Consider the following 22,134-nt stretch of genomic DNA (forward strand, 5'->3'; position numbering starts at 1 on the left):
CAATATGGGAGAAATATTAAAGTGTGAGGGGTAGACAAAAGGCAATGGGAAAAAGCAGGATAGGAAAATGGAGAAATAAAATATATCAGATTAAATTTTATTTTATTTATTTATTTTATTTTTAGTGTTTTCTATAGCGCAAACATGACGCAATCCTGGGTGTCAGAATGCTTTACAGTTCTGCCACAAACAGTTTCGATCACAGTTTACAAATTTACAACTAATAAACATCTTCAGTCTTACTAGGCAACCACTAGGATTATAGTAGTAAATGTCACAACATACTTGCATTTAAAAAGTAATAAAAAATGTAATATCCTTTCTAAAGAAAACCTGGTTTCAGAACTGGATGCACAGTTACAGGTACAGATCAATAACCATGTGGCTTGATAGAGGTATCTTCATTAGCTATCGTCCTTGAATCTTGCATATGGACTTGGGTATCCATGCCGGTCTGACTGAGGTCCATAGGTGAGGCTCGATGAAAACACAATGACTTGTGCTATCCCTGAGCCATTACTCTGATATTCGTAGTACAGTCATCCTGTTATCTATTCTCCACCTATTAACACATCTGAAAATAGTAGATTCGAGGATGATTAAAGGTCTCAAAGGAGTCGCAAGAGGGCCGTAATTAGTTACAGGAGAAATTTATTCATGAGAAAGAACTTAGCCTCTTTTTTGAATTGTGAGACAGAGGGGATTCCTCTAATATTTAGTGGAAGTGCATTCCAAATTCTTGGTGCCGCTCCCGAGAATGCTCTATCGTACGTTCTCTTCTTACGGAAAATTGCTGATTTCCGAAGGAAACCTGCAGCCCCCCTCGATAATCTAAGGCCTCCAGAAATCATAATTTTCTGGGCAAGGTAAAGTGGTGTTTTGTAGTGTAAAGCTTTGTGTGTAATACACGCCATCTTTAGCTGAATTCTTGCCTCGTACGGTAGCCATGTGAGCGCTTTCAGATGTGGAGTGATGTGGTCACATTTTTTGTACCCGTTACGAGTGTCGCTGCAGCATTGAGGCAGGCTTTTAGTGGGGCTGTTGAAATCTTAGGAATCCCAGCTAGAGTTGTGCAACCATACTCAATCCTTGAGATAACCAAAGCTTGGACAGCCGTTTTCGGGTCAGCAGCGTCAATGAATGGTTTCATTTTTCTGAGATAGCTCAAATGGAATCGGGCGTTTTTTCCCATAGTGTTGATGTGAGCTCTCATGTTTAAATCCTTATCCAGCGTGATTCCAAGAGACTTGGTAGAATCAACTAGAATCGGAGTACCATTTAGCGCTGTGATCAATTTGGTCCATTCCTTGATCATCGTGGAGGACTTACGGGGGGAGATCAGAAGGAATTCTGTTTTCTGTGAGTTGAGTTTAAGATGATTCATAGAAAGCCAATGTACGGTCTTTTGTAGTGCGAGGTTCATTATTTTGATCTCTTCAAGCAATGTGATCTTCATATACAGCTGAGTGTTGTCTGCGTACATGTGGAAGGAGATGTTAGCCTGCTGTAGTATTTCCGTGGTTTGCTCAATGTACAGATTGAATAGGGATGGGGATAGCGTTGAGCCTTGAGGGACTCCAATCTGACTCGGGGATGGAAGGGATAGATTATGGTTCACCAAGAATCTTTTTGATTTTTTCTCTAAGAAGGAATGAAACCATTTTAGGACTGTCCCAGAGAAACCCATCCTATTCTCCAATCGGTCTAATAATTTGCCATGATTTACGGTGTCAAATGATGAAGATAGGTCAAGGAGGACTAGTAGACAGGTTTTGTTACGGTCTAGAGCAAGCACACCATCATCAGCTATGTGCATAATTGCTGTTTCCGTGCTGTGGTCTGGTCTAAACCCTGATTGGCAGTCGTATAGTAGCTTAAATTTAGAGATGTGAAGGTTCAGTTGTTGTTGAGCAAATTTTTCCAACACCTTAGCCAGTAAGGGGATGTTTGTTACAGGCCTAAAGTTGTTTGGGTCCAATGGATTCTCGGTAGGTTTTTTCAGTAGAGGGATGACCTGGCCTGTCTTTAGAAAGTCAGGAAAGGAACCTTGGGAGAGCGAGGAATTAATTATTTTAGTCCAGCTAGGGATGACCATGTGGTTGACCGTAGGCCAACATTTTGCGGAAAGAGGATCATTGTAATGGTTGTTCGGTTTTAAGGCCAATAAGGTTCTAGCAATGTCTTCCTGATCATAAAGTTTGAAGGTTGACCAATGGGCCTTATTTTTTGGCACTGTGTTTGTGCAGGCTGGGTTGGCTGCTTCACTTGAGTGCTCTTTTGAGTCACGAGATTATCAGCGGTAACCTTGAGTTCATTCTTCATAGAACTAGCTTTGTTAGAAAAAATGCTAAAAAGTATTCACAGCTCAGAGCCGATTGAGCTGTTAGTTGAGAGGATTTGGCCAATTTGTTCGACTGATCCTTCAGTAGATTGAAGAGTTTTCACAGTCTGTTCTTAGCATTATCAAGTTTAATTCCCCAAAAAGTCTTTTTGTGACTGAAGTATGCTTCTTATTGTAGGCTTTCCTAGTCTTTCTCAGCTGATTTAGATGAGGGGATGATGGGAGCTGTCTCCATTTCCTTTTTGTGATTCTGAGTATCCGTCTTTCTTCATTCAGAGAACCGTTGAACCAAGGGTTTTTATCTTTGACTTGAATTCTTTTGAGTTTTAAAGGGGCTATGTTATTGAATATTTTAGACATCGTACTGTTGTAATGATCCGTAAGCTCGCTGAAGTCCACCACTCCAGGAGGAGGTTGAAGTTCGTTCTCGCAACTTTCTGTTAGCAACTCCATGTTTAGGCCTTTAGTATCTCCGACCCATTGCTTAGGCTTGACTGCTTGTGTGGCTCTTTTCTTCTTAAAGGATGTTATTTGAAAGGTGATGATGTGTTGATGCGACCAGTCGCAGGGTACAATATCGATTGAATCCACCTAATTTTCTTTGGAGATGATCCAGTCTAATGTAGTGCCTTTTGAGTGAGTTGGAAGACCACATGCCTACACTAGAGAATGGTCTGCTAGGAAGTTTTTTTAAATATTGACCTGATTATCTATGAGGTCATTCCAATGTAGATTGAAGTCCCCTACAAAGATATTGTTGGAGTGTGGATCAGAATTTGCTCTCTGATAATTTCCATAAGTTGGTCTATGAACATTGCGTTTTTACCTGGGGGTGGTAGAAAGCGTGTAGTGTAAAGTGTTGGTTATCTGAGAGATGTAGAGAGAGCCCCAGGTATTCACAGGACTCAAGCGGGTCGCAGTGGGCTTTAGAGATTGAGATGATTGATCTGTGTATACAGGCCACTCCTCCACCTGTTTTGTTTAGCCTGTCTTGTCTCACAATATTGTAGATTGGTGGAACCAATAGGTCTAGCCATGGGGACGATGCATTAACGAGCCACGTTTCTGTTAGGATAGCTGTGTCAATACCCCGGGTCAGGATTAGGCCGGCAATGTCCGCTGCATGTTTCATAGCTGATCAGCAATTCATTAGTAAGCACATAAGCGGTTTCAGAGGGGTATTTAGAATCTAATCTTGCCTTAAAGGTATTAATGTTATTTCTTTGAGGTTGTTAACATTTAGCTTTCTAGGATTCACCTATGTTATTCTGTTTACATTGATTGGAACTGCTCAAATTTGTTGATCATTTCTCTTAGGGGTGGGACTGGGTGACAACTCGTATGATTGCATTAAGGATTGTGTTTTGGAGTCTGTTAGATAACTAAGGATTTTGCTAGGATGAAGAATCCTGTTTGACAGAGGCAATGGGGTTGTGTTAATCCTGTCAAGTTTGTTGTGTAGTGAGTGTACTGATTTTTGAATCTGGATGATTTTAGAGAGATAGCTTTCTGAGATAAGTAAAATAGTCTTCATGTTTCTGATGGCGTTTTGCATGTCTATTGTTATCCCATCCGTCTGGGCATTGAGCGATTCTAGCTCAGTTCGTGGGGGAGAGGAGAGAAGTGGAAATTATAGCTTGTCTGTAGTCATGGAGATCTGAACGCTAGATGTATTTAGTTCCGCCTGAATGTGGCCATTTATGGTATCTTCAGATAATCTTTCCTTCCACTGTAAGGATAGATCGGAACTAGTATAGTGATCTAACCTACTGAAGTTCTGACCGCCGAAGCTGCATCCGAGAAGCCCTCACTTTGCAGAGTATTAGATGTATTCATGTGAGAAAGTACCCTCTTTCTTGCATGGTATGCCCCCACTTTTTGCTGAATAGCTGATGTACTTTGACTGAGTGTGCCCTGGGCTCCTGCCAATCAGGTACCCAGGGCCTGTGTTCCTTCACTAAAACTGCATTGAAGCCTAAACCCAATTGGCATCTCTGGCCACATGTCAGCCCCTGGTAAATGGTACCATAGGTACCCAGGGCACTGTGACCAGAGAAGGACCCTAAGGACTGCAGAACTTATTGTGCAACCCGTAGAGGCCTTGTGCCCTGACACACACACACGGCCTTTGTAGGCTGAGTATCTGAGTGCAGAACAAAACAAAGAGACGACATGGCACACATCCCTGTGTGCCATGCCCACAAACCACTGCCCTGGCATACAGCAGTCACCCCTCTAGCTGGGTGCCCTATGCCAGTGGTGAGGGTACAGGTGCATGAGCCCTGTACCCCTAGAGTGCCCAGGTCCATTCATGGGCCCTGTAAGTGCAGTGCTGCCATTAAGAGTATATGGTGCTGGGAGGTTGTCATTATGAACTCCACAGCACCATAATGGCTGCACTGAAGACTGGGAAGTTTGGTATCAAACTTCTCAGCACATTAAACCCACTCTGATGCCAGTTTGGGATTTAATGTAAAAAGCACCACAAGAGGGCATCTTAGAAATGCCCCCTGAACAACGGCCAACTACCAGTGACCTGATTGAGTGGCTGCGCAGGCTGCCACCACCAGACATGTTTCTGGACCCCTGGGTCGAGAGCCTGCTGCTCTCGGGGGCCTCAAACAATGCACATACTGGGACGAGGTGCCAAGCCTCCTCCCACAGGATGGGCAGGGTTCACAAAGGAGAAGCTTCAAAGGCATACCGCCTTTGTGAGCCTCTCCAGACCACTTGCTGTACTCAGCAACTGGTCCCCACTGGTTCTACCCCCCACTTGAGGCGGAAGACCCGGTGGGATAAACAAAGTGAGGAAGAGAGGTGTGCCCACCTCTGCCAACTCCACCCCTAAGGTGGGGGAGGCGAGGTGAAGCACAACCTCGAGTCCCCGCCATCTTGAGGATGGGGGACCCAGCCAACCAGGGACAGGCTCCTGCCCCCCTCCCACTGGAGAGTGGCAGAATAGAGGGTACACCCACCCCAGGGAAGGGACCAATTGGTCCCTGCCCTTTACCTACCTGTAACGCCCCTAAATTTTGTATTTAGGGGCACACTGAACCTTCCTTCCTCAGATCCAGCAACCACAAGAAAAGCAGAAGGACGAGAAGCCGTGCAGAGCTAACAAGAGGACGACGCCCACTGACTTGGCCCCAGCCCTACAGGCCTGTCTCCCCTCGAACCTGCTCCTGCAAAATCCTGGCGTGTCCAGTTGCCAGCAACCTCAAAAACCTGCCTGCTTTCACTTTCCAAGCTGCTTTTCCCATGAACACCGGACGTGTTTGAACTACAGCTTCTGGTGCCAGCCAGAAACCGCGAATCCAGCACACTCTGCACCCGCCGAGCCCGGCCTGTGTTTGAGTGAAACAAACACCACGAGGAGGCCCCCCCAGCGATCCTGACCCGAGATCCGGCGACCCCTGACCTGCCTCAAGTCTCCAGACGACGCCTGCAGCCTCAATCCAGGAGACCCCCCCCCACCGCGACCAGAGCGGGTAAGAAAATCCGACACCCGACGGGTGCAGGGGTGGGCACCCCTGCACCCGTCACCCCACGGCCTTGTGTGCCCAACTCAGTGGTGCCTAACCATCCCTCTACATCCCAACTTACCCCTCGAAGTGGTGGTCACTCCTGGAAGATCCTCGTCCCCGAGCCTGCAGTGTTTCTTTGTCCCGGAGAATATCCATTGAACTCAACAGGGCACCCGACCTCAAAACTGCACCCTGCACCCGGCTGCCCTTGCGCCGCTGAGGGTGCCCCTTTGGTTCTAAGTTGGTCCCCAACTTGCCCTGAGCTTAACCCTAGGAGCTTTGCTCACACAACCCTGTGGCCTGCTTGCCAGCAGCCACCAACCGGAGCCCCCCTATTCTCCATAGGATAACATTGGGCCTCAACACTCTGCACCCGGCCGCCCTAGTGCTACTGGGGGTGCAACAACAGTGCATCACTGACCCTGGGAGGCCCCTGAGTTAACCCCAGAACCCTAATTCAAAAGACTGATTACTTACCTCGAAACCGATAGCTCATTTTTCCTCATAGGATAACATTGACACTTTTTCTCCCAAAAAGTTTCGACTTTTGAAAACTGCAAATATTCCTTAAAAATCAGCCGATTAACCAAAATGCATTTTCTCAACTGTTTTCAGGAAATCTCCCAGTGCTGAATCCAAGATCCAGCACTGAGTAAGAAAAAGTAACAATAACCTAACTTACCTGCTAAGTCAATTTCCTCCCATAGGATAACATTGGTGATTCTATGTGAAAAAGTTTCTAAGTGTCAATGCAATAATATTCCTTAAAAATCGTACCTTTAACAAGAACGCATTTAATCATCTGTTTTCAGGAAATGTCCCAGGGCTGAATCTGGGATCCAGTCCTGTGGTTACAAAAGTAATCTGAAAAGTAATTAACTGCATTTTACTTAAAAAGCCAATTCAATTGAATGTACTATACATGCAATGTGTTGCAAACTGCTTTCTTAAACCTGTAACCAAAACCAGTACAAGTTATACTGCAATTCTGAACTGTGTTCAAACAAGTAAATTACTACTGCAAAGTATTTATATGCTGACCTGTACCAGGCTTGCTTGGTTCTAGAAATAAAACAACGGTATTTTTTTTATATACAAAACAATTGGCCTAGAGTTCAATTCTTGAGTGTTTGAGACCATTTGCTGACTGAGTGTGAACATCAAATGCTTTACACTGTTCTCTGATACTGCCTTACTGCGCGACCAAGCTACCACTTTAGAGAGTAAGGTTCTATCTAACTTTCAACTCTGCCAAACCTCTGGAGACCCTTGGACTCTATACACACTGTACTTCACTTTGGTGCAGTGTATATAGAGCCAGTTTCTTTCAATTCGCCTGAGGTGTGTGAGGGATGGACAATGGGCTAGATTTTAGCTGGTTTGCTACTTTGGGGTTATTGTTACCTGCTTTGGGTATGTTCAAAAAACGATTTTAGGCTAACATGCACTTCTTAGCACTGAATCTAATGCTGCGGGTTAAAGTATGGGGGCCATTGCCTTGAAGTAGTGATACTGACTCTGTCTGCTGTATCCTGTTGTCACTAGTTTCAGTGTTACTGAGCAAAGATTTAGTCTGTTATATACAATGAACAATTTACAAAACTGTTTTCAAAACATATAACTGACACTGTAAGTACAACAACAGTGATTGCATCATTATATACATACAATTATAAGGCTGCCAGCCTGCATTATATTTCTGTGCCAATTAAAACAATCATTGGCAATATGTTTTGCCTTTTAGAGAGTTATTTGTCTATGTTTTTAAGTAATGTTGTGTATCAGCATGGCTGGAGTGCTGCATGAATGAAAGTAAAACAAGCATTTACAATGCAAATTGGTCTCAAATTTATGAGAGTTAGAGGTATTGGCGCTGTAAATGGCAACGTCTTTTACCCATGTGCTTTGAATTGATGTGAAGTGGATATATGTGCTGTGGAGTGGAATTATGTGGGTTGGATTGGAATTATCAGTTGGGGAAATGTGTGGTGTGGAGTGGATTTGTTAAGTAGAATTATGTGGAATGGTGTGCAGTTTAAATATGTGGATAGTAATTATGTGATATTGAGTTAAGTGTACTGGAATTATGTGGAGTGTACTTGTGTGTGATAGAGATTTTAATTATGTGATGCGCTGTTGAATTTTGTGGTGTGATATGGAATTATATGGTGTGGTTTAGATGTATTTGGTGTGTTCTGTACTTGTGTTGTTGAGTTGAAATATGTGGTTTGTTGCCGAATTGTGTGGTGTAGAAGGAAAATGGTAGAGTTGAATTGTGTGGCTTGGAGATGTGCAGCATTGAGTGAAATTATGCTGATTGGGATTATGTTGCATGGTGTGGAGTGTATTTGTGTGGATTGTGTTCCCAAGTTTTAAAATGATGACACATAATTACGAAGAAAGGCGGCCTTTCATGGCGCACAAATTTACAAAACCTTGTAATGTGCAAAGACTTGTCCAAATATCCTAATTTTAGGGGGGGGGCTTGAACAATGTGGGGCGCTGTTTTGGTTGCAAATGGTGCTAGGTCTATGCACATCTGTGGGGGGGGGGGAGGCATGCACCATATTCATCTAAACTTAGCTTGGCACATTTGTCAGGGGAGTTCTGATTCTGGTGCTCCAAACCATGCACCCATAGATGTGTATGTGGTTCACAGGATTTTGAATTCACTGCTCAGTAGGCAACAAGCAGGTTACTTTTAAAACTGTAAACTTATCAAATGCCAAAAGCTATTGAGTGAGGTAAAAAAACAAGCATAAACATTTACGGCAGATAAAAGAGGGAAGACACCCGCATCATTGCTTCTGACAGTGCAGAGTTGGGATACTGGTATTCCTGACCTTTTCCTCGCTACATTTTCGAGCTATTGTTGCCTTGCTTACCTTATGAGACGTGAGATGGTGGATGGATCTCGCTTGGGGCAGTCTTGTTTCTTTTATAATTATGCTGACCCATGCCTGGCCTGCCTCAACACCAATGTGATTGCTTCATGTGTTTTTAGCTGGTGTGTTTGGGATGGTCGTTTGCCACTGGTGACTTAGATAAACTTCCAAAAACAATGAATCCCACTTTCTTCGCAAAGGCTCAGAAGGATGGCAATTTTATTATTATTGTACTTCCTAAGAAGTAGTCTTATTTAAGCAGGATTCTAGTTTTCCTGCACAATGATCCCATGCCAACTGGTCTGCTCTGTAGGTTATGTGCTCCCTGCTGTTATTACTGTGCAACCAGCCAGGTTGAATTCCAGCAGGGCCAGTTCAGCATTGCATCCATCCAACATAGATAAAATGAGTAGCATTAAATTGGGTAACATATGTTATTAAAGCACCTACAACTGCAAACCTCTGGCATTACATACTATAAAAAACTATTTATCATCATCATTATTGTTATAAACCTCCTAGTCACTGGTTTGATAGTGGCAGGGTCAACTGTCTGTTTCATAGTTCTAAAATCAGCTAAGTGAGTTGGGCAATGATGACCACTTGTTATTTACAGCACTATAAACGGTAAACACTTGCAAGCACTGTAAAAATAACCAGGTTCTTATTTGATGGTAAGGCCAATGAATACACCTAGCAGGTAATCTGCTTTAGATACCACCTGTCCTCTTCTATTCGCAAAACCAAACAGAGAAGAAATGCGTGGATCTTTTTGCTCATATGGCTATCGGGCAACAGAAAACAGATTGTGAGTCACAATGGCAACAGAAAGCACATTTTGGAAGAGGTGTGATGAGGGGACGCCTGCCTGACAACAGACGGAGTCAAGAGCCACATCACCACTACTGCAGAAAGTCGTAGTGGAGGGCACGCTATGGAATGGGGGCTCAGTGTTGAAAAGGTCTCATCTTCCAGAGTCAGTTTAAAACACAAGGGAAGAGCAGGCGCTGCCTTAAGTCTAGAGGAGCAGAAGACCATCAGCATTATCATAAAATTAGCAAAGACTACAGAGAGTGAAGAGGCGCAAAATGTCACTTTGCCAAGGATGGCAAAAATCCATGCAACAGCCCTAGTTAGCTTTCGCTGGTACCCACTGTTTCTCTTGGAGAATTTTTGAAGGGGAGAGAGGCATGCACAGCACTTTAAGGTGAACTACACAATGCATCTAATATGGTGGGATTTCACAAATTTTACCAAAACTCCGCACTATAGCTTGGAGAAACAAGGGATCATGTGCATTAATAGTTACAGCTCTGAAACGATGTACGGGATCACTTCTCTAGAAGCAGTATATACTCACAAGCAAGCGAGGCACCGAGCGCACTCAATCTAAGTCTCTCGAGTTTTTTGTGCTTCCGGTGACCGGTCTTTCAGGTGTAAACATAAGAACACATTGGCAGATCCCCCTCACTGCAATAACGCTCACTTGAGCAGAAACATACATACACAGAGAAACACGCAGCGGTCATGATTTCCGTCTGTTTGAATCATGCAGTTTAAATTGCTAATGAGTCCATGCTTAAAGTTGATGCTCGATGTGCCACACAGATGAATGGATAAAGCACTGCATGCTGTGCTGATCAAGTTGAAAAGAGCAGCGGAAGCGCGTGTTGCGATGGCCAACCAGGAGGAACCATGAACCTGTGGTAACCAATCCGAAGGAACAATTAGTGAAATCGCCTGAACCGCGTGAACCAAGCACCCAAAGGAGGGACAATTACAAGCAATGCACCAATAAAAAGGCAGCATTTCTGAAAGGCACAAAAATGAACGAATGGCAATTGATGGGCTTGGTTAAAGCCCTTATTGTAGATACATACTGCCTCGCAGAGCAGCGCATGCACTCTGACTCTAGGCTTGACCTAAAAAAGAGATATGATATGGTCGTAACCCTTTTTTTAAATTGCTGGTGGGGTAGGAGGGAAGGCCGGGGATACAAGGAGGGAGGGAAGGAATGGGTTTTGGGGGCAACATGGACAATAGAGGGTGTGGGAATTAAGGTACAGCACTGCCAAGTATCATGCATCAATGGTTAGACAAATGCAGTTTAGCACGGAAGTCCTCATCACCACAATAAAATGCTTAGTCATGCATTTGTAGGGCCTCCTATCACAGCGGCACTACTAGGCATAAGAAACTGCAAATAGGAACAGACCATTGCAAAAGCGCGAGCAGCGGGCTGCCTGCTGGCAGTGGTGTGGAAACTGTGCTGCCAGTGAGCCTGCATTATACAGTGCCACCTTCAAGGTTGAGTTTCTTCACTACCAATAATGAACACAAATTGTCATCACACAGCATAGGGCAGCCTCAGGCTCTGGCTGCAGTACAACATAAAGCTGAGCCTCAGGAACCCAGCCATGTGACATGCCATGGCTAAGTCTGTCAAACAGACACTTACAATTAAATCCACTCTAGAGAGTAGTAATCACCCTGAGACTACCCTCGTATCCCCTGCCTTCCCTCCTACCCTGCTTGCTCAGACTGAGAGTGATGATGAATCCAGGGGGCGGCGACTTCCCTGTTGTATTTCAAAAACTGATACCACCTGCACTGCACCGTCACTGACAGTTAACTCAATTCCACTTAGTCAGTGATTGGATGATGATTGGCCAGTGACCCAGCAACTGCTGGGCAAAATTATGTTTTTGTGTTACTGCATGTTGTGTGCTCCCCTGCAGGCATAGAGTGAGTGTGGCTGTCGATACCTCTCAGGCCACGCAGCGCTATACACCCATGCCTCATTGGCAGTGCTTTGTTTGTCCTACCTTTTATTTTATAGCAGATTACAGGATCTTTTCAGATTTCTTACACCAATCCCACAAGATTTTACATCTAGTTCCCATTGGGGATACCATATATAATGGACTAGACCGGCAATACTCTCTGGTATCCCTGTGTTTCTGGGGTTAGAACTTACCAGTATTCAATTTGATATGGTCTTATGTTGGATGGATGAGCACAGTATTTCTATGGCAAGTAGTACCCTTCCTTTTGCTTTCCAACATCGTTTACAAAGGGATACCAAATAATATGGCTCACGCATTGCTGTAATATCTTGTATCCCCTATGTTTCATGTGTTACTCTTTATCCATTGACCACTTGAAGTTGCCTTTTATTTGAGAGCAGACTACAAAAACTTTTCACATTTTTTACATCATTCAACAAGATTTTACATCTGGTTCCCTTAAGGGATACCAAATATAATGGCCTAAACCGGCTATAATATCTGGTATCCCTGGTGTTTTAGAATTTACCAGGATTCAATTAGACATGGTCTTATGTTGGATGGCTGAGCACAGAATTTCTATGCTGATTATAACCCTTCATTTTGCTTTCCAATATCATTTACTATGGGGATACCAAATAGTACGTCTCACACATTGCTGTAATATCTCATATCCCCTATATTTCATAGGTTACCCTTTAGCCATTCACCAGTAGAAGTTACTTTTTATTATATAGCAGATTACAGTATAGTTTCAGATTTTGTACATCAATCCCACAAGGTTTTACAGCCGGTACCCTTAAGAGATACCCCATATAATGGCCTATACCGGCTATAATATCTGGTATCCCCAGTTTCTGGGGTTAGAACTTACCAGTATTCAATTTCACTTTAGCACAGTATTCCCATGGCAAATAGCATCCTTCCTTTTGCTTTCCAACATCGTTTTCAACGGGGATACCAAATATTATTGCTCACGCAATGCTGTAATATCTCGTATCCCCCTAGTTTCATGGGTTACCCTTTAGCCATTGACCACTTGAAGTTGTGTTTTACTTGATAGCAGACTACAGTAACTTTTCGCATTTTTTACATCATTCCACGAGATTTTACAACCAGTTGTTTAAGGGATACCAAATATAATGGCCTATAACGGCTATAATATCTGGTATCCCCGGTGTTTCTTGGTTTAGAACTTCCTAGGATTCAATTAGATATGGTCATATGTTGGATGGGTGAGCACAGTATTTCTATGCCAAAAAGCACCCTTCCTTTTGCTTTCCAACATCGTTTAGTATGGGGATACCAAATATTATGACTCATGCATTGCTGTAATATCTCTTATCCCCTAAGTTTCATGGGCTACACTTTAGCCATCGTCCACTTGAAGTTGTCTTTTATTTGATAGCAGAATACAGTATCTTTTCACATGTTGTACATCATTCCACAAGATTGTGCGTACGGTTCCCGTGGGTGATACCATATATAATGGCCTATACCAGCTATTATATTTGGTATTCCCTGTGTTTTTTGAGTTAGAACATACCAGTATTCAATTCGACATGGTCTTATGTTGGGTGGGTGAGCACAGTATTTCTATGCCAAATATCACCCTTCCTTTTGCTTGCCAACATCATTTACTATGGGGATACCAACTATTAAGGCTCTTGCTTTGCTGTAATATCTTGTATCCCCTACATTTCATGGGTTACCTTTTAGCCATTGACCACTTGAAGTCACCTTTTACTTGATAGCAGACTACAGTAACTTTTCAAATTTTTTACATCATTCAACAAGATTGTACGCCCGGTTCCCTTGGGGGTTAGCTTATATAATGGCCTATACCGGCTATAATATCTGGTATCCCCTGTGTTTCTAGGTTTAGAACTTACCAGTATTCAATTTCACATTGTCTTATGTTGAATGGATTAGAACAGTATTGCCATGGAAAATAGCACCCTTCCTCTTGCTTTCCAACATCGCTTACAATGGGGATACCAAATATTATGGCCCACACATTGCTGTAATATCATGTATTCCCTACGTTTCATGGTTTACCCTTTAGCCATTGACCACTTGAAGTTGTGTTTTACTTGATAGCAGAATACAGTAACGTTTAACATTTTTTACATTATTCCTCAAGATTTTGCATCTGGTACCCATGGGGAATACCATATATAATGGACTATACCGGCTATAATATCTGGTATCCCCCGTGTATCTGCAGTTGGAACTTACCAGGAATCAATTTGACATGGTCTTATGTTGGATGGGTGAGCACAGTATTTCCATGCAAAAAAGCAACCTTCCTTTTGCTTTCGAACATCGTTTACTATGGGGATACCAAATATTATGACACACGCATTGCTGTAATATCTCGTATCCTCCACGTTTCATGAGTTACCCTTTAGCCATTGACCACTTGAAATTGCCTTTTACTTGATAGCAGACTACAGTAACTTTTCAAATTTTTTACATAATTCCTCAAGATTTTGCATCTGGTTCCCATTGGGGATAAGATATATAATGGCCTATTCCGGCTATAATATCTGGTATCACCCATGTTTCTGGGCTTAGAACTTACCAGTATTCAAAATGACACAGTTTTATGTTTGATGGGTGAGCACAGTATTTCTATGCCAAATAGCAGTCTTCCTTTTGCTTTCCAACATCATTTACTATGGGGATACCAAATATTATGACTCATGCATTGCTGTGATATATTGTATCCCCTACGTTTCATGGATTACTCATTAGCAATTGACCACTTGAAGTTGCCTTTTGCTTGATAGCAGACTACAGTAAACTTTCACATTTTTCATCATTCCACAAGATTGAACGTCTAGTTCCCTTAGGGGATACCATATATAATGGCCTATACCGGCTATGATATTTGGTATCCACTGTGTTTCTTGGGTTAGAACTTAGCAGGATTCAATTTGACATAGTCTTATGTTGGATGGGTGAGCACAGTACTTGTATGCCAAATAGCGGTCTTCCTTTTGCTTTCCAATTTCGCTTACTATGGGGATACCAACTATTATGGCTCACGCTTTGCTGTAATATCTCATATCCCCTATGTTACATGGGTTACCCTTTAGCTATTGGCCACTTGAAGTTGTCTTTTATTTTATAGCAGATTACAGTATCTTTTCAAATTTTTTACATCATTCCCACAAGATTTTACATCTAGTTCCCATTGGGGATACCATATATAATGGACTATACCGGCTATACTATCTGGTATCCCCTGTGCTTCTTGGGTTAGAACTTATCGGGATTCAATTTGACATGGTCTTATGTTGTATGGGTGAGCACAGTGTTTCTATGACAAATAGCAGCCTTCCTTTTGCTTTCCATAATCGTTTACTATGGGGATACCAAATATTATGGATCACGAATTGCTGTAATATCTTGTATCCCCTACGTTACATGGGTTACCCTTTAGCCATTGGCCACTTGAAGTTGTCTTTTATTTGACAGCAGACTACAGCATCTTGTCACATTTTTTACATCATTCCACAAGAATGTATGTCCAGTTCCATTAGGGGCTACCATATATAATGGCCTATACCGGCTATAATATTTGGTATCCCCTGTGCTTCTTGGGTTAGAACTTAACAGGATTCAATTTGACATAGTCTTATGTTGGATGGGTGAGCACAGTACTTGTATGCCAAATAGCGGTCTTCCTTTTGCTTTCCAATTTCATTTACTACGGGGATACCAACTATTATGGCTCACGAATTGCTGTAATATCTCGTATCCCCTATGTTACATGGGTTACCCTTTAGCCATTCACCAGTTGAAGTTACCTTTTATTATATAGGAGATTACAGTATCTTTTCAGATTTTTTACATCAATGCCACAAGATTTTACATCCGGTACCCTTAAGGGATACCATATATAATGGCCTATTCCGGCTATAATATATGGTATCCCCTGTGTTTCTGGGGTTAGAATTTACCAGTATTCAATTTCACATAGTTTTATGTTGGATGGATGAGCACAGTATTCCCAAGGCAAATAGCACCCTTCCTTTTGCTTTCCAACATCGCTTACAAAGGAGATACCAAATATTATGGCTCGCGCATTGCTGTTATATCTCTTATCCCCTACGTTTCATGAGTTGCGCTCTAGCCATTGACCACTTGAAGTTGTCTTTTATTTGATAGCAGAATACAGTATCTTTTCAGATTTTTTACATCATTCCACAAGATTTTACATCCAGTTCCCTTAGGGGATACTAAATATTATGGCTCACACATTGCTGTGATATCTTGTATCCCCTACGTTTCAAGGGTTACCCTTTAGCTATTGACCACTTGAAGTTGCCTTTTACTTGATAGCAGACTACAGTAAACTTTCACATGTTTTCATCATTCCACAAGATTGTACGTCCGGTTCCCTTAGGGGATACCATATATAATGGCCTACACCGGCTCTGATAATTGGTATCCACTGTGTTTCTTGGGTTAGAACTTACCGGGATTCTATTTGACATGGTCTTATGTTGGATGGGTGAGCACAGTGTTTCTATGCTGAATATAACCCTTCCTTTTGCTTTCCATCATCGTTTACTATGGGGATACAAATATTATGGCTCACGCATTGCTGTAATATCACGTATCCCCTACGTTTCATGGGTTACCCTTTAGCTATTGACCACATGAAGTTGCCTTTTACTTGACAGCAGACTACAGTAACCTTTCACATTTTTTCATCATTCCACAAGATTGTACGTCCGGTTCCCTTAGGGGATACCATATATAATGGCCTATACCTGCTATAATATTTGGTATCCCCTTTGTTTCTTGGGTTAGAACTTACCGGGATTCTATTTGACATGGTCTTATGTTGGATGGGTGAGCACAATGTGTCTATGCTGAATATAACCCTTCCTTTTGCTTTCTATCATCGTTTACTATGGGGATACCAAAGATTATGGTTTACGCATTGCTGTAATATCTCGTATCCCGTACGTTTCATGGGTTACCCTTTAGCCATTGACCACTTGAAGTTGCCTTTTACTTGATAGCAGACTACAGTAACCTTTCACATTTTTTCATCATACCACAAAATTGTACATCCGGTTCCCTTAGGGGATACCATATATAATGGCCTATACCGGCCATAATATTTGGTATCCCCTGTGTTTCTTGGGTTAGAACTTACCAGGATTCAATCTGACATAGTCTTATGTTAGATGGATGAGCACAGCACTTGTATGCCAAATAGCGGTCTTCCTTTTGCTTTCCAATTTCGTTTACTATGGGGATACCAAATATTATGGCTTATGCATTGCTGTAATAGCTCGTATCCCCTACGTTACAGGGGTTACCCTTTAGCCATTGGCCACTTGAAGTTGTCTTTTATTTTACAGCAGACTACAGTATCTTTTCACATTTTTTACATAATTCCACAAGATTGTACATCCAGTTCCCTTAGGGGATACCATATATAATGGCCTATACCCCCTATAATATTTGGTATCCCCTGTGTTTCTTGGGTTAGAACTTACCAGGATTCAATTTGACATAGTCCTATGTTGGATGGGTGAGCACAGTACTTGTATGCCAAATAGCGGTCTTCCTTTAGCTTTCCAATTTCGTTTACTATGGGGATACCAAATATTATGGCTCACGCATTGCTGTAATATCACGTATCCCCTACGTTTCATGGGTTACCCTTTAGCTATTGACCACATGAAGTTGCCTTTTACTTGACAGCAGACTACAGTAACCTTTCACATTTTTTCATCATTCCACAAGATTGTACGTCCGGTTCCCTTAGGGGATACCATATATAATGGCCTATACCTGCTATAATATTTGGTATCCCCTTTGTTTCTTGGGTTAGAACTTACCGGGATTCTATTTGACATGGTCTTATGTTGGATGGGTGAGCACAATGCGTCTATGCTGAATATAACCCTTCCTTTTGCTTTCCATCATCGTTTACTATGGGGATACCAAATATTATGGTTTACGCATTGCTGTAATATCTCGTATCCCGTACGTTTCATGGGTTACCTTTTAGCCATTGACCACTTGAAGTTGCCTTTTACTTGACAGCAGACTACAGTATCTTTTCACATTTTTTACATAATTCCACAAGATTGTACATCCAGTTCCCTTAGGGGATACCATATATAATGGCCTATACCCCCTATAATATTTGGTATCCCCTGTGTTTCTTGGGTTAGAACTTACCAGGATTCAATTTGACATAGTCCTATGTTGGATGGGTGAGCACAGTACTTGTATGCCAAATAGCGGTCTTCCTTTAGCTTTCCAATTTCGTTTACTATGGGGATACCAAATATTATGGCTCACGCATTGCTGTAATAACTTGTATCCCCTACATTACATGGGTTACCCCTTAGCCATTGTCCACTTGAAGTTGTCTTTTATTTTATAGGATACTACAGTATCTTTTCAGAATTTTTTCATGATTCCACTAGATTCTACATTCGTTTCCCTTAGGGGATACCAAATATAATGGCCTTTACCGTCTATAATATATGGTATACTTTGTGTTTCGGGGGTTAGAACATAGCAGTATTCAATTTGACATGGACTTATGTTGGCTAGATGAGCACAGTATTTATATGGCAAATAGCACCCTCCATTCTGCTTTCCAGCATCGTTTACAATTGGGATACCAGATATTATGGCTCACGCATTGCTGTGATATCTGGTATCCCCTCTGTTTCAAGGGTTACCCCTTTAGCCATTGACCACTTGAAGTTGCCTTTTATTTGATAGCAGACTACAGTATCTTTTCATATTTTTTACATCATTCCTAAAGGTTTTACATACGGTTGCCTTAGGGGATACCAAATATAATGACCTTTACCACCTATAATGTTTGGTACACCCTGTGTTTCTCGGATTAGAACTTACCAGGATTCAATTTGATTTGGTCTTATGCTGGATGGGTGAGCACAATATTTCTATCCCAAACAGCACCCTTCCTTTTTCTTTCCAACATGGTTTACTATGTGGATACTAAATATTATGTCTTACACATTGCTCTAATATCTCGTATCCCCTACATTTCATGTATTACCATTTAGCCATTTACCAGTTGAAGTTACCTTTTATTTGATTGCATACTAAAGTATATTTTCACATTTTTTACATCATTCCACAAGAGTTTACATCCGGTTGCCTTAGGCGATACCAAATATAATGCCCTCTACCGACTATAATATTTGGTCAATTTAATTTGATATTGTCTAATGTTGGATGGGTGAGCACAATATTGTTCTGCCAACTGACACCCTTCCTTGAGTTTTCCAACACCTTTTACTATGGGGATACAATATATTATGGCTCACACGTTGCTGTAATATCTTGTATCCCCTTCTTTTCAAGGGTTACCGTTTAGCCAATGACCAACTGGAGTTGCCTTTTATTTGATAGCAGATTGCAGTTTCTTTTCGCAGTTTTGATTTCATTCCACAATCTTTCACATCTGGTTCCTTTGGGGGACACAAAATATAGTGGCCTTATGAACCATACTTTATGGTATCCCCTAGGTTTCTAGGGTTACAACTTACCAGGATTCAATTGGACATGGTCTGATGTTGGCTTTATGAGCACAGTATTTTTCTGCCAACTGGCACCCTTGCTCGAGTTTTCCAACATCTCTTACTATGGGGATACCAAATATAGTGGTTTATGCAAGGCTGTTATATCACGCATCCCCAACTTTTTATGGGTTATCCTTTAGCTATTGACGGACAAGTTACTTACCTTTGGTAACACCTTATCTGGTAGAGACAAGATCTATCTGCAGATTCCTTAACCTTGAACTTCCAGGCATCAGGCTGGATCCGAAAGATTTTTCTTAGCTGTACCCCTGCTCGTCGGTATGTGGCGTCGGTAAACTCTGCGTGACGTTGTCAGCATCGTGTTCATCGTTGTCGTCACATATGCGTCATAAATCTAACAGCCACTCTGGCGGGCTGACGTAAGTACTTTTCACGACTTTCCACTCCAGAAGCACGAAGCCATGAAGTGACTGACCCTGGTATGTTTAAAAAGAAGCTAGGGCCCTGAAGGGGATAAACCCTGACAGTAAAAACAGTTCCGCAGAGCGGGGAGGATGGGTGGATCGGTAAGGAATCTGCAGCTAGATTATGTCTCTACTAGATAAGGTGTTACCGAAGGTAAGTAACTTGCCCATCTGATAGAGACATCTAGCCACAAATTCCTTACCTTTGAACAGATATCTAAGCAAGACCTTCCCCAGAGGAGGGACTGCGGAAAAGTTTTAGACTAGAAAATCCTACAGGTCAGAGTGCCCAAACAAGCTTTCTCTGTGAACCTGAGAATCTAGGCAGGACTGTCAGGCAAACGTTTGCAGAGACGTCCCCATGGCAGCTTGACAGATATCATCGATTGGAACCCCACTCTGAAGCTCTGTGTTGGCTGCCTTTGCTGTGATGGAATGAGCCATAAGGTCCTCAGGAGGCTACTTCTTAGCCAAGGTGTAACAGATTTTTATACAGAGGATGACCCAACAGGAGATGGTGCTCTTTTGAACTACACGCCCCTTCTTTGCCCCATGTATCCTACAAAGAGTTGGTCTTCCACCCAGAATTATTTAGTACGATCGAGATAAAATGATAATGCCCTTTTTGGGTCCAGAAGTTGGAGACGCTCTTCTTCCTTGGAAGGATGCAGAGGTGCTTAGCAAGTGGGCAGGGTAACTGACTGTCCCAGAAGAAAGAGAGTTACAACTTTGAGCAAAAAGGATGCCCTAGTTCTCAGTACCACTTTTTCCGGAAAAACTGTCAGGTAAGGAGGCTGTGATGACAGTGCTTGCAGTTAGCTCACCCTCCAGGCAGAGGTAATTGCCACCAAGAAAGCTGTTACTATTGTGAGCAACCGTAGAGGACAGTTGTGCATTGGCTCAATGATGTGTACATCAAGTAGGTGAGTACCAAATTATGGTTCCATTGTGGCATAAGAAAGGGAGAATGGGGAAACAAGTGGGTTAACCCCTTCAAAAACCTCTTTAGCAGAAAGGACTTAAAAGTGAAGGCTGATCTGGTAGCCGAAGAAAAGCTGAGAGGGCCAAAAGATAGCCTTTCACAGTGCCCAAGGCAGGACCCTGCTGGACCAAGGAAAGTACAAAAAAATTATATCTGCCAGAGAGGAAGACAAGGGGTCAATGGACCTTTCTATAATATTTTCAAAATTTGTTCCATTGGCAGGCATATACCAATTTTATTCAGGGACGTCTGGCTGTCACAGTAACCTCACAGACTTCGGGAGGGAGGTCAAAAGCTGTCAACTTTTGCCGCTCAGTGTCCACACAAGGAGGCGGAGAGTAGATAGGTTCAGGTAAAGGACCTTCCCCTACTGCGACAGAAGATCCTCCCGAAGGGACAGCCTGATCAGAGGATCGATACTCATGTCTAGAAGCTCGGGATACCAAACTTCCCGTGCCCAGTCTGGAGCCACACGAATTACTAGTGCTTGGTCTCTCCTAATCTTCTTGAGCACTCTGGGCAGGAGTGGTATGGGGGAAAGGCGTATAGAAGGCATGAGCTCCAATCATGGCGAAAAGCGGCGCCGAGCGCGAACCACCTTGGAAATTCCAAAGTGCAAAACTGCTGACAATGCGCGTTCTCTTCGGAGATGAACAGATCTAACCAAGGCTCTCACCACTGCTGAAAGAGTCCCTGTACCACCTCCGGATGGAGACGCCACTCATGATCCACAAGGCACCTTCGGCTGAGCGCCGTGGCCCTGGCGTTCAGAGAACCAGGCAGGTGCTGAACCACCAGGGAAATGCACTGTTGTTCTAGCCAAGTCCAAAGACGCAGGGCCTCTTGACAAAGCATCCACAACTCTACTCCGCCCTGTTTGTTACAGTACCACATGGCGGTAGTGTTGTCTGTGAACACTCGTTTCAGCCTTCCCTTTATGGACCGTAAAAAGGCTTTCAGTGCCAGTAGGATCACCCGAAGGTCCAACAGATTGATATGGAGCGTTGCTTCTGATGGTGACCAGAGTCCTCTGATCTCCACCTCTTCCAGATGGCCACGCCATTCCAAAAGAGACACATCCATCACTATTGTAAGGCCTGGGTGGGGAAGGGAGAGGGGTCTGCCCTCGATCCAATCATGGTCTGCTAGTCACCTCTGCAGCTCTTTCACAGTGCCCTCCGAAATCTGAACCAGGTCGGTGAGATTTCCTCAATGCTGTGCCCATTGGAATTCAGGTCCTACTGCACAGCCCGCATTTGCTACCGTGCATGGTTCACCAGCAGGATTCAGGAGGTCATGAGGCCCAAAAGCCTCCGAGCCATTCTCACCGAAATCAAGGAAAGAGGCTGAAACATTAGTATTATAGCAGGAGGTCGGCCATAGTCTGGAGGTGGGAGACGACTGTTTGGGATGAGCCCACCTTCAACAACCAGTTGTCTAGATAGGGAAAGACTGGAATCCCTGATCTCCGCAGATGGGCTGCAACCACGCCATCACCTTTGTGAGCACCTGAGAGGCACTGTTGTGGCTGAAGGGGAGCACTCCTAAATTGCAGGTAACGACGATGGGCAGGCAGGACAGGGATATGAAAAT

This window comes from Triturus cristatus, chromosome 4_1 (assembly GCF_964204655.1).
Source record: "Triturus cristatus chromosome 4_1, aTriCri1.1, whole genome shotgun sequence".
Classification (NCBI taxonomy): Eukaryota; Metazoa; Chordata; class Amphibia; order Caudata; family Salamandridae; genus Triturus; species Triturus cristatus.